Source organism: Equus przewalskii, chromosome 24, assembly GCF_037783145.1.
Source record: "Equus przewalskii isolate Varuska chromosome 24, EquPr2, whole genome shotgun sequence".
NCBI classification, from domain to species: domain Eukaryota; kingdom Metazoa; phylum Chordata; class Mammalia; order Perissodactyla; family Equidae; genus Equus; species Equus przewalskii.
The window spans coordinates 31,339,445-31,354,729 of NC_091854.1; positions in this window are offsets into that span (position 1 = coordinate 31,339,445).

Below are 15,285 nucleotides of genomic sequence, written 5' to 3' on the forward strand. Positions count from 1 at the left end.
AGTGCTTAGAAAAGTGGAGCCATGAACACATGTCTGTATGAAAGCCAAAACACAGGAACCAACCACAAAACATCTTGAAGGATCAGAATCATGAATGTCATAAATTTTATATTTTATCAATGTCATCCAGCCTGCTTGACTGGAAATTGAGTTCAAGTTGGATATGAATAACTTAGTGGGAAATGGGGCAAACCAGATTCAGATATAAAAATCTGGATCATTTACTTGCATCAGGCACTTTGCTATCCGCTAGAGAGAAGGCATGTGACAGGCACACTGCACACCCTCGGGAGCCCACAGCTTGGTGGAAGGACAGACGCCAAACTAAAAACTGCAAGAAGAAGCAACTGCAGGAGAGGAATTTTACAAAAGGCAGACGCTTCCGGATCAGTGTTCCTTTTGTACTCCTGTCCCCACAGTGCTAGAGAATTCTAGAATTCCTACCGCAGTGGATGTGTGTCCTGAGCATTGTAACTTCACCCTACAGCCCCAGGGGTCAGAAACAGGGAGAAGAAAGGAACATGCCTACTTGTATTTCCCCCACTCTTAAATGCCCAAGCAAACCCTTGCTAGTGTTGTACTAAAAACTTGCAATGGAAGCCTCTAGAACAAGTTAGAAGACTTCTCATGTCACCTGCCATTTGTCACTTTAGATGCCCCTGGTCCATTTGAGTCCACTCTTGGCCCTGGATTCTCACCTTCAGCATCCCTGGGTTTGATGAGCCATGTTGGACCCCTCCTTCAGGGTATCACCTCAGACATGTTTGGGTTATTCACTCTCTGGTGCCAGGTGTCTTAATGTTGAGCATCCTGCCCTCAACTCACAGTGCTGGCTGGGCAGACCTACTTCCTGCCTGACCTCAGGGGAGGGGATCACACAAGTGCAACCTGAGGGCATCAAGGTTGAAATGGCAGAGTCCCCCTTGAAGTCTCTTTGTTTGAACCTGGTTAAATTGTTTCATTTCTCCAACATTTATTCATCAATGATCCCACATAAGCTTCAGGATGAAGTGGAAATTCTTAGCACACAAGGAATTGCACCAGCTGGCCCTTCACACGCCTCTCCGCATCCCCCACTGCCCTCCTCCCAGCACATCAGCCAGAACAAGCCATCTGAGTCTCAGACACCACCTCTCGTTGCTCCATCTTTCTCTGCCTTTGCTCTTTTGATTTCATCTGCTTGGAACGTCTTTCTTCACCTTTCGACCTGGCTTAGGCCTTCTTATTTTTGGAGGCTGAGGTGGAGTCACCTCCCCCTAGGAAGCCCCTCCTGCTCTCTACCCCAGGCAGAGGTGGAAGCCTCTTCTCCGTGCTGCCCAGCCTGTCCCAGCATCTCCCCCCTCACCCGGCGTCTCCTCCCTCACCCAGCATCTCCTCCCTCACCCGGCGTCTCCTCCCTCACCCGGTGTCTCCTCCCTCACCCAGCATCTCCCCCCTCACCCGGCATCTCCTCCCTCATCCCGCACTGCAACTCTTGACTGTCTTTGTCGGAGGGCTGCTCCACTTTAGGGAGAAGCAGCTTGTTTTCAGCCTTTTAAGATCTTACTTCTCAGCAGCAAACGGCACACAGTGGGGACTTAACACCCGTTTACTGAATTAATGACCATTTGAATTGACCACTTCCTACTTAGCCTTCTTATTGATCTGGAGACTGTTAAGTGTTTGTAGAAATATCACATTCAAATGCTTACAGGGACCAAGGAGATGATGTAAGTGTATTGACTGGCCATGTGGGACGCGTGTCCTGTCTAAGGTGACCTCTGGTTTAGGCCCATGATGTTCCTTGGAGATGAAGAAGGAACCTGGGCGAGTCATCTATTTTCTCCTTCTGCCAATAAACGAAGGTTGGGTTTTTTTTTTTCATATTTCCAAATAAAGAGGTTTCACACTTTTCCCTGAAAGTACTATGCCAAGAAGAGTAATATTAAACATCAAATTCACCTTCATCCTTCCTATGGAGTTTCTACCGAGTTTCTCTGCCCATCACCGTGAGAGCAGAAACACTATTGCTCACATCTTCTGATTAGCACTTAGCACATGGCGGGTGTTTAATTAGTGTTAAAAGAGTAATCATAATATGTAGAAGCTGAAAGAAAAATTATGTATTTTTAATGAAAGAGTGTGATGATGATTTTCCTTTTGAAAAATGTGTTCAACCTAAATGTGATTTCTTATTTATACAACCTTATCTTTTCCATGCCACATCAGCAACAGGAGGAAAAAATAAGTTTATGTCTTAGTCAGAAAGGTATTTAGCTCACATCTTCCCTATTCTAGTCATTCATTCATTTGTCAATCCATCCAACAAATAATCTAGGTCCTCTACGTGCCAGGACTGTAATTATTACTCCAACTCTACCTGAGCCCTGGGGTTGCTCATAGTTCACTCCTCAGCTTTCTTCCTTAAAAGTTCCAGGTATTGGGCCAGCCTGGTTGCATGCTCTGCTTCAGCAGCCCAGGGTCCATGGGTTTGGATCCTGGGTGTGGACATACACACTGTTCGTCAAGCCGTGCTGTGGAGGCATTCCACGTACAAAATAGATGAAGATGGCACAGATGTTAGCTCAAGGCCACTCTTCCTCAAGTAAAAAGAGGCATAGTGATGGTAGAAGCTTCCTGCTATGGCTGATCTCTGGATTTCCTCACCTTCCCTGTATGGCTTTCAGTTCTTCCACGCCCCGGTTTAACTAAGTCCCGATATCCAATTTCCTCTGTTCTAAATACTTAAAGTAGTTGCAGTTTTCCTGACCAGCCTCCAACTCACACTGATATGTCATACAAAGCACTGTAGGTAAAATTTCTCATTTCCGCCTCACCCTGGAAGATGGGCTCTATTCTCCACCACCCCCTCCCCTTACAAATGACGACACTGAGCCCCAGAAACGTTACACTGGCCGCCAAGCTCATGTGTAAGAGGAGGGATGGCCAACTTCGGAGCTACCACCTGCACCTCTAACTTTCAGAACTTGGCCTTCTGTTGGATTTTTCTGACCATATTGTATCGTGTTAATTTTCGAAGGTCTAGACACAAAGATATTTGTGTAACATCCCCCCGTGTTACCCAGGTGGGTGGTCTCCATGCTCCAAGTGCCTTCCTGGAGTGGGCCAATGTCCTCTAACTGCTCTCTGCTAGGGAAAAAGGCTACAGCCTTCCTCCAAGTCCCTTCCCATCGAAGTCCTAATTATTATTCAAGGGCTGCATTTACTCGTTCGTAAAATGTTTACTGAGTGCTTAGTATGTCCTAAGGGCTAGGGTCTGGGGCACGGCAAACGTGAATGAGACTCAGTTCCTGCACATAAAGCGCCCATTGTCCGGGAGGAGAGCCAGGTATAGAAAACAATGAAAGCATGCATGTGGGAAATCTTTCATCCAGCACAACAGTGGCAGAGTGGGGCTGTGGATCTTGAGCTGGGTCTTGAAGAATACGCGAGAGTTTGGGAGGTGAAGGGGATTGGAGGGGCCATTCATTTGCATCAAATGTGGGTACACAGCTTACCCTGCAGTATGAACCTCGGTGCTTCTGTATTCACCCAAATACATGGATGTGTGTGTGTGTGTGTGTGTGTGTATATATATATATATATATATATACTTATATATATACTTCTCACATATATATACACACACAAACTACACACCTATATTTTATATACACATTACATATGCTATGTATTTACATATAAATGTACACAGCCATGTATGCATGTGTTATATTTGTACTCTATACGTAAATATAGACATACACATCTTTGGTTTTTTCTTTTCCTTTTTTCCATTATATTAATCTAACTTATTGAATAAAAGAACAAAGATGAACAAAAGAACTAATGTATCATTAAAGTAAGGAAATTGAATTGCTGGAAGGCTACCTGTCATTGTCTTTACCACACTAACAAATACCCAAGGGAAAACGATGGAAATATAAGCCATAGACGCACAGCTTTGTACAGGGACATTCCTTCACAGGGAAAAGCCTAAATGGACCTTGCAGGCTCAAGTTCCTTTCTGGAATACTATTAAAGAACGTGTCCCGCATTTAAGTTTCAGCTGGAAGTAAGATGTGAATAGTAAAGGCTATTTTCCACTGGGCTGGAGTTAGTTCACACGGAGAAGTTCGCAAAATGACAGTCTGTCCAAAGTTCCTTTTGCTTAGGGCAGTATGACTCTGGGAGAAAAAAGGAATTCACTTAATGTACTGCTGCCCAGAATTTCCCAAGGACCATTGGCTGACCTCCGGAAATCCCCCCTGATGGCCGCCTGGTCCTCCGTCACAGCAGTGTGCAAGGAGCGGGCTTCCCGGGCCCTCCAGCACAGCTCAGCCAGCTGAGCCGGCCTCTGCACAGGCTCTAACACCTGCAACACCGGGGCAGCTTTTGAACTGCTCTATTTTTTACATATTTTCTTACCCTTCCAATTAGCTTATAGGGTCTCTGAGACAAGTAACTTCTCCTATACTCAATTCTTTGGGAACAAATATATTGCTTTTGAAAAAAATATCACCCTTTTCCTTCTTGGTTTTCCAGTTTTCTTTTGCCATCTGGCATCAGAAGAGGGAACATACAGATCACCTTGGGGAGGGGGGCAAATGGTCTAGGGAAGCCCCTTTCAGAGAGGAGGGGAAGAAAAGACAGTCCTTTTGACACAAAGAAGTAGGGCCTTGGAGGAGAGAAGAGAGAGCAAGGAGGGGAGGGGAGACGTGTGTTAGGCTGTCTTCTCTGGACTGAAATCCCCACCGTGAGGGTGGAGGAGGAACTGGAAGACAAGCAGATATGTTTGACCCAGGCGGGCCTGTGCTGATCACAGGGCCACCACACTGAGTCAGAGATGGCAGAGAGGCTATACAAGGCGGAAGAAAACAGATCTCCCAGGTTTCGTAAGAAGCCTAGGTTGGAAAAGAGAGGATTCGTAGGTTTGCTGTGGACCTCTAGAAGGCTGTGGAAGACAGCAGGGGCATGAGCCATGTCCACCAGCTCCCCAAGAGGCTGTGGGATGGACCTGCCTCTAGGAATCAGAGGGCCCAGGTTTCTTCCTCTGTAGAATTCCTAATGCCTAGAGGTTGGGGAGGAAAAGCCCCAAGTGGGCACTTGAAAATGGGCCACCTGATAAAGTTAGCAGCAAGATGTGGCCAGCACCAGAGACAGGAACTTGTGAGGACACCAGCAGCTGGAGCCATCACCGAATAGACCAGATGTTTCTTTAGCTACAGCAGTGGGTGCCAGTCAGACGCCAGGGACGAGAGCAGAGCAGCCATCCTGCCTCGGAGGCTGACAAAGACCTAGAGGACAGGATGGGGACCAGGAGCTCTTCCAGCACCTGGAGAACAGGCAAATTATCCTCCCACCAAGACTAATCTTGAGAGAATGGGGAAGGAGGACACCCCTCAGAGGGGAGGAGATACCCTAAGGAGAGCAAGTTTAAACTAAAGAAACAAATTCAACTGAAAGAGATATTGTTGACTGATGCATTTAAGTGCGTTGGGTAAAATTTTCCTTTTACCCAATGGGATGGAGCCTACTGATGAACTTTAAATTCATCAGAAAAAAATTAAAAAGTTCCAGGTGTCTCAGATCTTCTAAGTTTTGTGTTAGGAAATATTCGACTCGTCTACATTTACTAGTAGGGAATGGCTCAGAGGACCTTACACACAGTAGGCATGCAATGATATTTTAGTAAATGAGTTAGACGGATAAACAGGAATGTGCAATTCTCTTTGCCCAGGTAATTGTTAGATGGATTATGAAATTTACTGTCCATAGCTAATGGGAGGTTCCATGGCTTTCTAACCAAATTTTAATGTCTGAAGATAATGAATTATTGCTTAAGTTTTTACTTGAACCTACAAATGTCCAAATTCTACATTTGCTTGTGCATCACTTCCCTCTCAAAGACCTGCTGGACTTGAGTGCACTGCCCTCAGCAACCGCTCTCAGCTGCCTCCTAAGAAGGTGCAGAGACTTGGACCAGAGGCAGAAAACCAAATTTTTTTGCAAACTTGTGTGTCCTTAAGATTTGCCTCTGTCACCATCTGCCTGTCATCAACGGACCATCTTTATCTACCAACCACTCGCTTATCTGTACCAACAAGACTCAAGTATTCAGGAGAAGTGCTTTTCCCCGTGATGATTTGTTGTAACAAAATTATCGTGTGTATGGTGCCACTTTACAGTTCACAGAACTCCCCCAACATTTCGTCTCTTCTAATTTTAACAACTTCGAATGTCACTCTCACCCTTTCTGATGAAGCCTTTGTAGCTACTACCCCACTGATAATGCGCTTGTCAAGGCGGTCAGTGACCTCCATCTCACAAAATCCAGTGGTGACTGTTTGGTCCTTATCTTATTGACCTCTCGACGCCACTCAAAACACCTTCTGAAAACATTTTCTTCACTTTGTTTTGGGTCACCTATTGCCTATTGCCTATATTTTCCTAATTTAGTGGCCTCTCCTATTCAGTACCCTTTACTTTTTCTTCTCTGAAAGGAAATGTTGAGGGGCCCAGGTTCAGTACTTGGCCTCTCTTGATTTCCGCTTCCTAGGGGATCTCATTCAGTGTGATGTCTTTTGAGACTGTGCTGATAAGTCCCAAATTCATTTCTCCAGTTCCAGTCTTCAGTCTTGAATATCCAAGTCGACTTGGCATTTCTACTGGGATGTTCAACAGGCCTTGCGAACTTCATACGTCTGCCTTAGCCAGCCCTCCCAAAGGCGTGTTTTCCTGCTTCCCATCTGTCTTCCTAACTTTTAGCCTAGTGACTCTCTTGACTCTACTTCTTTTATATGCCTAGATTTTGGTTTAACTACGTGTTCTGACTCTAACCTTAAACTGACCTGCACTTATGGTCTTGTCCTTGCTTCAAGCTGGTCTAGACCTGTAGTCTGGCTTGGCCCATTGGCCTCCAGGTCCTGCCCTAATTTGCTCCTTTCTCATGGTGAGGAGCTCCAGCTTTCCTCACCCACGCCAGCTCTCTGCCCTATATCCGAGGCTCTGGATGCCAAAGATTCTGGTGTTACCATCTACCTCACAGCTTACTTGTAATGAAAATCTAGTGCCTTTTAATAACCAGTAAGCTCTGGTTCCTTTATACTTTCTCCTTTAACAAGGGCTGTTAATCGCGTGGTCTGTAGACTACACATCATGAGAGCGTCATCAGAGCAGGTTTATGAAGCATTCAATTGCATATTGCCTCCTTCTTGCCTTTCAGGTGATTTTAATCAGCATTGGCCGAGAGGCTCAGCTCCATTACCACTTCCAATTGATGGGTATTAGCTGCCTGGAGTGCGTTTGGGAAGGATTTTGAAGTCAGTAAACTCAGCAGAAAAGAATGCTATGATCAAATGGTATTGCCTACCATGTACACAGCACAAGAGAACCTGACTCTGTGAATTTGCTGTCCGTGTATAATCTAAGATATTACTCTCTTTCTCAAACTCTTTTTCTGTTCTTATAGAAATAGAAACAACTCATTAATAAAATCAATAGTTCATTAGTAATTATCGACAGTATCAATACTATTATTAATGAATAATAGTCCATTAGTAACTGATTAATATAGTAGTAGCAATAATAAATACCGTTTCTAGAATATTTCACCCCTTACCCAACAATATATGTGCTGCCTAATGACGTTTCAGTCAACGATGGACCGCATTTTGACAGGGATCCCATAAGATTAGTGCCATACAGCCTAGGTGTGTAGTAGGTTATACCATCTAGGTTTGTGTAAGTACACTCTATGATGTTTGCACAACAACAAAATCTCCTAACAACGCATTTCTCAGAACCTATCCCCGTTATTAAGTGACGCATGACTATACCAAGAATTTTGCTCAAGTGACTCATTTAATCCTTACAATTGCCCCTTAGGCATTACTGTTATCTCCTTTTATACGTAAGGAAAATGAGACTTAGAGATATGAAGTAATAGGTGTAAGTTCTCTTCGCTAGTGAGTGGTAGAATTATTCAAACCAACGTTTGTCTGGCTCAAAAGCCATGTTCTAAAAGACTTTACTAGACTGTCAATATGACATTTGCTTAAAATTTTTTAAGAATTTGATGTGTAACATACATAAAGTGCCCATATCGTAAGTGTAAAACTCAATGAATTTTTACAAACACTAACCCTCACGTGGCCACCATCCGCGTCAAGATTTAGAACATCTCCAACACACTAGAAGGCTCCCTCATGCTCTTTCCCAGTAGCTATCCCTTTGTAGTAGTAGCAGTTCTGACTTCTATGACAGTGAATTCGTTTTGCCTGCGTTTGAACTTCATATAAGTGGAATGAGACTGTCTGTGGTCTTTGTGTCTGGTTTCAGTTGCCAATCATTATGCCCATAAGATTCATCTGCGGTGAACAGACCCTAAGGTGACTCCTAATGATCCCCCACCCAAATCCTGGGCCAGAGGAATTTCTAGATGGCAGAGATTATTCTGGGCTGGCACAATCTTTGAAGTGGCACTAGAGTTCACTCTTGAATGCCAAGAAAGGCTGGGAAGGGCAGAGCAGGGGTGTGGGGCGGAGCAGGACAACTGAGTTGGGCAGAGAAGGCCAGCTGGCCAAGGGGCTACACAACCACAGTTCTGGCTGAGGTGCAGGAAGAAGCAGACGAGGCTGGAGAGGCATGCCCTCGGCCCTAGGGACGTGGCTAATGATCTCCTGCAGGAGGCAGGTCGACTTAGTGTTCCATAAAGAGCCTCTTCTCTTCCAGCTATTTCAGAGAATCCAGCTTCTGGTTTTCAGAATGTGGCATTTTTCTCATTAATTTTTATTTGCAAATTTTTAGGGTGCTTTTTTGGCCGAAGTTTTCATTATATTTATCTGCCCCTCATCCTTAGACTCCAGAACATGATGATTTCTGAGAAACGGCCATTATTCTGGTATCCACTAAAGAAATATTCTGGTCACACCCATCAAGAAGGAAGCCAATGTCTTCATAAGCATAATTTCTGCCTGTATGTTTTCCCTCCTACTCTTAGCTTCCTGCCTTCACAGATTTCCTCCCAGATTCATTTATTTCTGACGGACATGCACAGTTGTCAACAAATGCTGTATTAAAAATAGATTTCTGTATTTACTCGGAATGCCCTCGGCCTAGAGAGGCAGCATCAAAGGTGTCTTTTCAACATGATCTGCTGCTGAGAGAACAAAGATGCACACAAAGCTTTTCAGAAATCTGAAAAGAAAAAAAACCCCAAATCTTTCCAACGGCAAAACGAACTTATAGTAACAGAAATAATAAAAAATGTTCTGAGGAATATTCTTGCACTCATGAACAATTGAACCAAGTACCTTCTGATTTATCCCAGTCCTAAGATTACCAGAATGCTCAAATCAGGTCAAGCGGAGAACTGGACTGAGGTGGAGAAAGAAATTTTTAGGACAATAATAAATTGGTTAGAAGGGGCTAGAACTAAGTTTTCTGGCCCAGATATGACATCCAGACCCTGTTCTCAGCATTTTTGTACGTGTTTTGGGGCCTCCCTTTCTGTGGGCTGTAGATATCTGCTACGTTCCATGTGCAATTCCCTGTAGGCATGTGGCACACATGTGCACAGTCCTGCCGCTCCATGCCCAGCCCTCCTTCCTGTCCTCCTGCTTGCCCCCTCCCTCAGCCCACCTCCTCCACTCCACCAGTGTGCCGTCAGATCTTGAGCTCCTTCTCCTACAACCTGCCTCGTGCTGACTCTCCTTGTTAGTCCCTCCTCCCTTCCCGACTCCCCTCCTGGATTCACTTACCATAAGCCAGACTCCCAGAAGGAATTTATATATCTGGTGGCAGTGGGCTTTCAGGTCAGTCTGCTTCAGGTCAGGACTCATCTGGGTGTGGTACGAGTTTAAGGGCTGTGCAACATGGAGGAGGAATCTACTTTGACTCTTGGAATGCGGACAAGTTGATTGACTTAAAGACTCATTTCCATCACGAGTATTTGCTTATCAGTTTGAGAAAGTTAAAAAAAATAATTGGGAAGACGATAAACCTTGAGAGGTAGCCAAAGCAGGCAGATGACATTCATCTTCAGGTATTACAGCCCTACTTTAATTGTCAGCAACCCATTACGTCACCCTATCCCAACTTCCCAGCTACCCTGGGATCAGTTTCCAACAGGGAGACTCTCAGCTTTTACCTCTTTTAATGGGATGAGAAATGTTTCTATCTTGCCATGAGTCCTCTGCTGCAGCCAGACCATTCGATTCTGTCTCCTGAATAGTTAGGCACGTTCCAACTCTATGTTTTTACTCACGTCTTCCTGGCATCCCTTCTCCCTCTTTCCATCTCTCCAAATCCTTCCTGTTTTAAAAAACTTGTTTTAATCTAAGTCCTCTACAAATCCTACCCTGACCACCCAGTGAAAACGAGCTCTTCCTCCTCTAACGTTGCTTGTATAATTTGGCAATTAAAACATTTCAATGCAATAAATATTTATTAAGTGTTTACCATGTGCAAATTACCATATACGGGACTGTACAGGACTCCAAGATAAATAAAACACTTTTTCCCTGAGTATAAAGTAAGTTCTCAAAATTATAACCAAATGCAGAACATACTACTTACTATGAGGCATGGTAGACAGAACTGTGGGGGATTTCGGGGAGTGGGGAGAAAGGAGCTAAAACTTGTTGAATGGTTATTACCATACCGTGTTAATGCTGGATGCTATACATTGCAATTTAACTCTCATGAGAACTCATTTTCTAGAGGTGGAAGATAGGGTTCAGAAAAGTTAAAAAATCAACCAAGATTGTACACCCGCTTAAGTGGTAGCGCAAAGTCAGAATTCAAATCCAGTTCTGTTTGGCTTCAAAGTCTCATTCTTTTCACTACCTCTTATCTAGTTATAAATTTAAGAAAGTCTTCATGAAGAAGGAAGCTTTTGGGATGAAGTTTGAATCATGCGTAGGGTTAGATCAACTAGGGAGAGAGAAGAAAATGCATTCCGTAATGGTTAAAATTCATAAGCAAAGTGCAGAGACAAGAAAGAACAGGATGAGCTCAGGTAACAGTGAAGAGTCAAGTTAGACTGGCTCATAGACTATGTGGAATGGACTAATAATATTGTAATATCTGTCTTTCATTTTACACACTTTCATGTGTACGGTCTCACTTAATACTCATGGCAACCCTGTGAGATGATGTATCTGTTAACTTTTACTGTTTAACACATTACTCCAAAATATAAAGGCTTCAATTAGCTCCCACTTCTGTGGGTTGGCAGTTTGAGGTTGGCTCAGCTGGAGGGTTCTTCGGCTGGTCTTGGCTGGGCTTGCTCATGCAGCTGTGTTAGCTCGTGGATTGGCTGGAGCTTGGTGGTCTAAGATGGCCTCACTTACATGTCAAGTAGCTGGCAGTCAATTGGAGGGTAAGCTGGGAACTGCGGTTCTCCTCCTCACGGCCACTCCAGAAGGCTAACTTGAGTTCATTCACAGGGTGATTGTAGATTTTCAAGCATCGAGGGTGGAGTCCTCAAGGCCTCTTAAGTTCTACAAGATCTCTTCCACGTATCCTATTGACCAAAACAAGTCATAAGGCCAAACCAAATTCAAAGGGTGGGGAAATATAGTCCACCTTTTGATGGGAAGGAGCTGTAAAGGAATTGTTATCTACAATCTACCACAGATGAATACTATTATTGTCCCTGTTTTTATAGACTAAAAAAGAAGAAGCTTGAAGAGATTAAGCAATTTTCCAGAGGTTGCATGATTAGGGAATATCAAAGCCAGAATATGAACCCAAGCCTGTCAAGTAAAGCCCAAGCTGAAAAGGTATGTAGAAGCTGCATGATGTCGAATGTGACTGATAGAGTGACAAGTTTACATGTAATTCAGAAAGATAACAAATTGCCATTGACAGATTTTGAGTAGGAAAGTGAAAATATAGTTATGCTTCAGGAAGATTTCTCTGGAAAGGCATAGACTGGTGAAGGAAAGCCTAGAGGGAGTGACGCCAGGGTAGGAACTCATATTATGGTCAAAGCAAGAAGAAAATGTGTGTCAGAACTAGAGTGGCTGCTATTGGAATGGTAAAGATGAGAATAAACGTGTCACCTCTTAGAAAAGAGGGAATGAGTTCAAGAGACAGTGTGGAGTTCAAATTTATAGGATTTGGCAATTGATTGAAAATAATGGAAGACGAGTGGAGAGAAAAAGGCGACTCCAAAGTTACAATCCCAAGTGTCGGGGGAGAAGTGGTGCTTTCACAGAGTTAAGGAAGTCAGAAGAGGGAGTTGGGTTGGGGATTAATGAAGAGTCTGGTTTACCTTGTTCAGGTAAAGGGTTAGCAGAATAGCCACATGAAAGTGCTTATCAGGCAACTGGTAAAGGAGGATCAGAGCTGGAGAGAGAGCCTGTTTCTGCAGGGCGGGTTTAGACGTCATCTGCCGAGAGGTGGGCTGGGAGCTCTAAAGGCAGACGAGCTGCCCTCGGGAGAGATGGCCAAGGGAAAAGGTAGCTGGAGGAAAATGATTTTAACGTCATCCACTTTCAGAGGCTATCCAGAGAAAACGAGACCAGGTACAGAGATAGAAGAATGGTCAGAGGAGTACACGGAGGACAAAGGTAAAGGAAAAGAGGGTTTCAAGACATCAAGGAAAGACCCTCTCAAGTTAGAGGAGGCGATCTACGTACAAATGCTACCAAAAATCTGATCGACTGTGTTTCTGGGGCAAATGGTTTGGATTATGATGATCAGAGTTGGAGGAGGGATGGGTTAGAAAGATGATTGGTGATTGGTTCTAAGGCAGAAATTCCTAATTTTTTTAGGGTTGGGAATCCCTTTGAGAATCTGATTAAAGCTGTGCATCTTTCCCCTAAGGAAATATATCTCCATAAAATACTTCACATACAATTTCAGGAGGTTTATAGTCACCCACAATTTCAGGCAGTTTATAAAGTCAATGGATTACGATGAGCAAGAAACAGATTTCAGATTTTGAACACCTGATCTAGGGGTAAACAGTTTTATTCACATCAGAGGGAGCAGAACACTAAGTGATTGACTTGAGGAAACACTGGAGCTAAACGTAGCGCCTCACTCCTCTAAGCACACACATTCCCAAGCCTATAAAGGGCACGAGTGGGAATAGGAGGGAGGGAGAGACAGAGGCACAGAGAGTTAATTATTAATCAAATTAAAGTAAGAGTGATGAGAATAATAACCAAAATTTATTAAAATTCTACTATGTTTCAAGTATTTACATATACTATTTTGCTTAATACTCACAAAACCCTTCTAAGTTAGGAATCATCATCCCTGATGAAAACACTGTGATTCAGAATAGTTAAATGGCAAACTCAATGGGTCATCGGTCCAAATAGGATTCAGTGTGAGATCTTTCTGGCTCCCAACTCGTGCTTTTTCTAATAAACCATGCTATTTCTCATGAACGCAGATTAAAAACAAAAACAGAAATAACAAAAACTCCCAGCTAAAATGTTAGGAATAGAAAATAACTTATCTTAGGCATTATCTAATACAACCGTACAATGAAAAGAAGGTCAAAATACCAAAGGAAAACGTGAGCGAAGGCAACCGAAAACACCATAAGAATCATCTAAGAACCTCAACGTGTGCTGAGAAGTCACTCAGTAAACTTTACCCTTTCTTCTTGATGAAAACCTTAAAAACTTGGTTTGAGAAGTTTATTCGTGAGGTTATACAATCACTATGACAAACAACTCCCAAATGCAGTGGCTTAACAAAGATTTATTTCGTGTTCACGTCACTCTTGGCATACTGCATGTGTGGTGTGGTGCGAAGGGGGATGGGCAGGGCTCTGTTCCACTTAGTCATTTGGACACCCACTTCCACCCAGTGGTCCGCCCTCCTTGGGCCTCAGAGGGCTCTGCTGGATGTCCTGTATTCAGCCAGCTGGCAGGCCAAGGGAGAGAAGCGGAGGGCCACACCAGTCCTCCCACATTCTATTGGTTGGAGTGAGTCACACGGCTCCACCCGGAAACAAGGGGGCTGGGAAATGTACTTTAGTTGTGGCCAAGAAAGAGGAAACTGATCGAAATTGTCTTTGTCTTTGATCTTCTCGTTACATCTTTTATGTGACACATACTCAAAACTGGGGTCGCCATTTATAGTTAATGTAGACCTGGCAGAGTTATTTCCTGAGGAATAAATATAAGAACAAATTCTACATCTAGTCCTACTCAACATACTATGAGACGCTGATAATAATTATTTGAGAAGAAAAAGAAGTGCAAGTACAGAAAAAAAAAGAAACAAACATTTACATCTTTAGATGACATTTTAAAAATCCTTGGAATTCAAACAAAATTACAGTAAATTTTAAATAATTCACAAATAATCTCCTCATACATTTAGAGTGTAAACTACACATCTGTATCAGATCAAATTTTGGGCACCTCCTCACATGCCCTGAAAGGCTTCTTTCTTCCCAGCGACGCCACCTGCCTCCCAGCCTGTGCGCCTGCGTCGCCTGTGCTGAGCCCTCAGCTGGTGAGCAGCAAGTGGGGGCCTGACTTTCCTGCCCTCATGCTCCACCTTACTACCCTCAGCCGCCACTTTCAGACTCGGATGGAATGCTGTCTGTAGTGTGCATTTCAACTTCCTGGGGTCCCACCACAGCACTGGGTGACACAACTCGGAAGTGCAGGAGAGTTACCTTCCTGTGGGAACCTTGGCCAACAGGAAATGGGAGACGGAAGAGATCTGTGCAAATAACTCCCCCACTCCCACCATCTAGAGGTGTGATTCCTCCTTGCCCTTCTGGAAAGATCCTGAAGACTAAGCGCCACCCTCTGCACCCCGTGGTGAAGTGGCTCCTTGCATCGCCTCTTTCCTCTCTTCGCCTACCCTTTTCTTCTTCACTGTCACCACCCTGGGCTTGCACCACGCAAAGTTTCAGCACTCCATCCTTTCCAAGCTCTGCTCCCTAGAGGACTCTGTCCAAGTTGTGTCCACTTGCAAGTAAATTACATGACTATCTGCTGGTGACACCTACCTGGAAAATAGAATAAAATACCAATTTCTTTAAAAATAATAATTAAATATTAGTTTGGCTCAGGAAGATTTATTTAAAAGAAATTATGAAAACATTCTGGGGAAATAAATGAAGAGATAATAATAATGAATAATAATGAAATAATGAAGAAATAGTAAATAGTTATATAAATTATGATTTTTATTCAGAACCTTGGGAAAATGAAATATTGTTAAGAACTCTTTTTAACTTAACGTATTTTTAATAGAACATCACTTCAATTTCCTATGAGGTATTTTAGGTAGCAAGATAAACTGAGCATGAAATTTCACTGA